The following is a 3664-nucleotide window of genomic DNA, read 5'->3' on the forward strand; positions in this document are numbered from 1 at the left end:
TCTATATACATGACACTATGTTACGCTGAACAACTATGTACGCTGACACTATGTACGCGACACTATGCACGCTGACACTATGACACGCTGACACTATGTACGCTGACACTACTGTACACTGACTGACACTATGTACAACTGACTAAGCATCTTCCTCATTATTTCAAATAAGAATACACGCTTTCCTACATTTATGCCTTCATAATCATGTAACTCATAGTGAATGCAAGTTTCATTAGGTAAAATGCAACATTCATGAACATGCCTACATAACCAGGCATTGAATYGTGAGCCTTGTTACAGTCTACCGCCCATGAAGGGTTAGGTGAGGTATAGTGTAACGGGTTGCAGGATTTGGAACTGCTCATAAAATGAACAAGGTTTTTTACAAGATTATACAGAAACCCAGCCTAAAACCCCAAACAGCAAGCAATGCAGATGTAGAAGCACGGTGGCTAGGAAAAACTCCCTAGAAAGGCAGGAACCTAGGAAGAAACCTAAAGAGGAACCAGGCTCTGAGGGGTGGCTGTGCCAGATGGAGATGATAAGAGTACATGGCCATTAAGGCCAGATCGTTCTTCAAAGACGTTCAAACGTTCATAGATGACCAGCAGGGTCAAACAGACGTGAACGCAGCAACCTCGAATCATGTGGAGTTTCCTCCCGCTAAAGTTTCAACTTAATGGTTTCCACCTCTGCAACGGGTCGTACATTTCCACCTTCATTCCCCGAAACCACATTCACACCCAGCAGCATCCACCAGTCACACACATACACAAATACTTCGGGATCAACTCAAGGACAGAACTACATTTAGGAGAGTGTGCTTTTAGTAGGTCCCACAGGTGGAKCCCCTGGCTGTCAGCATTAAAACAGCTGACTGCACCAGTCCTGCTGTGCTCTGCTGTGGCACAGAGCAAGGCATTAGCATGTTATGTAGCCGCAAACCACAACACTCCCCACATTACGACTGTGTATTATTCAGTTGGCGGCTCCACATCAGGAGGCAGCAGGATAAATATTAATGCCAGATGAAAGTAGGTCTAGAACTGCACTGAAACAAGAACACTGTTTGTAAGACAACCACCGGAGCTGTTCATTGGCGGTGGTGTWGTTATATACATAAAAGACAAGTTCTCGGCGGCCATTTTGACGTCTGTTACCAAATCTGTCTTTGAAAACATCTCTGCGCATCCTGGAATCGTGTTGTCTCCTGTTGTTAAAGACCCCATCTGCTATTGCTGGCTCTGTGGATTGTATTTTTCAATTATTATCACAGTATGTCAAATCTGAATTTGTGCTTATGGGTGACCTGAACCTAGACTGGTTGACATCCAAYTCTGAWCAACTCAACAGTCTACGTAACACCYAAAATCTTACTCAGATTGTTAACAGTGTAACCCGGTTGAATATAAAGTATCCTCTGAWATCCCCTTTGATTGATTTTAACCAACACTRCTCATCATTTTAATGCGTGCGTTGTTTTTGCAAATGATATACGTGATCACTGTGCTGTTGCCTGTATAAGGGATGGTASATTTTCTAAACTACCTCCATGTATKKCCATGAAAAGAAAKTGGAAGCAGTTTGAAATTCAGGGATTTTTACATAATATTTTTAACATTGCCCTTTAATAGAGTTGAATTCATCCCTGATGTTGAATTTGCCTATTCTTACTTCCACAAAGTATTCCAGGATGTATGCAACAASAATGCCCCTTTCAAACGATAAAGAATGAAGTTCAGAGACAACCCTTGGTTCTCAGAGGAACTAGCTGATGTCCTAATGAAACAAACTGCTATGTGGGCTGAAGCAAGAGGGTCTGATTCAGCTTATGATTGGATGGCTTTTAAACACGAATCGGAATCAGGGTGTGGCTATGACCTGAAAACTGAAAGCGGAACACTACCTAAAATCGACTTCTGATCATCTGAATAATCTTTGTACATTTTGGCAAGTGTTGAAAGGTGTGGAGTGCAAAAAAAGACACACAGCTTCCTTAACAACTACTGCTGGACTCACGTGGTAACTGAGAGAACCTCTATTCTGAACTCTTTTAAATCAGCATTTTCTCGATGCAGGCAGATTATTTAATAGGGTTTAAAGTTCAAACTGATCCCCCGTGAAATMACCTGACACTCCTGAGCACTTCTTCTCCAGGTTCTCGTTCTCACCTTCTCTGTATCAGAGGTGCATAGAGCCATGAAAGCAATTTATGTCAAAAAAAATAAGATATATAGATATCCCCTGGTCCTGATGATCTAGCCAGCCTGTAACATGCATCATCAACCTCACCCTAGAATGTAAAGTCATCCCCAAGTTGTGGAAAACAGAATTTGTCCTAACTCTTTTTGAAAGGAGGTGATCCCACACTACTGAGCAACTATTGGCCCATATCTAAATGTTCTGCTTTGGCAAAAGTATTGGAGTCCCTAGTCAATAAGCAGRTTAAGGCCTACCACCAGGAAAACAATATATTGAGTGGTATGCAATCAGCTTTCAGGTCAAGCCACAACACTGTTACAGCAACGTTGATGCTTTTGGACGATATTCACTGTGCCCTGGATWAGAAGTTGCATTGTGCATCTGTGTTCATAGACTTGTCAAAGGCATTCGACGCTGTGGACCATACTGTCTTGCAGATGACACTGTTCTCTKCTCAAGCGGCAGCAYRTTTACTTTGGCTTTTGAAAAAGCTCAACATAGCTTTTACCGTCATTCAACAGAATCWGTACGAGTTGAAGCTTGTTTCCGAATTCCTCAAAAACAAAATGCATGGTATATTACAACGCTAACAAAATTATGTAATTTACATGCAGACCCCAAGCACTACCCTGAAGGCACTTGATTCCGTGTATCATGCAGCTCTTAGGTTTATTACCAACCAAAAGCATCTGACACACCACTGTGATCTCTAAAGTGCTGTTGGCTGGTCTTCGTTGACTCTACGTAGGCTTAAACGTTGGTCTACTAAGATCTATTAGGCCATTTTGGGAAAACTGCAGATTTATCTRTGTTCTTCTTTGATAAGGTCTTAAAAAMAAATASCAGTCACGGTCTCACTCTTACTGACATTTAACGGTTCCTAAAATCAGATCATGGCAAAAAAGTGTTTTAGCTACTCCGCTCCGTGGTCTTGGAATTCTCTCCAGACCAGCTGGAAACGCCAGGGTCTTGTTTAAAAGTTTGGTTGACTCACATGTCACTGAGGAATGTGATTGTCATCAGGACTTGATGCAGTGGTACATACGATCGATTTTTTTTWAATCCACAACGCTTGTATGTTTCTGTAATTGTATTGTATGTGTCCACATCAAAATGTAGTTCATGGTGTGTCTATGTCTGTAAGTTGTTATTGTTCCCCCTGCTGCAGTCTTGGCTGGGCCAGGTCTCTCTTGAAAAAACAGATTTTATCTCAGTGAGACTACCCTGGATAATTGACGGTTAAAATAAAATGACTTTCCTTGCTTTGTTTTGAGCACAAAGCCACTTAGAAATAGTAAGCCACTTAGAAATAGTTTAGATTCACGCGCGGTTCTTTCTTTGGAGATATACAAAGCAAAACACAATGTAGTTGCTGTTTTGAAGGCAGGCAAGTGACAGACAAGTGGAGAGAGAAAAGACATGGGTGAGAGAGAGAGAGAGAGAGAGAGAGAGAGAGAGA

Source organism: Salvelinus sp. IW2-2015, linkage group LG6.2 (assembly GCF_002910315.2).
Source record: "Salvelinus sp. IW2-2015 linkage group LG6.2, ASM291031v2, whole genome shotgun sequence".
Taxonomy (NCBI): Eukaryota; Metazoa; Chordata; class Actinopteri; order Salmoniformes; family Salmonidae; genus Salvelinus; species Salvelinus sp. IW2-2015.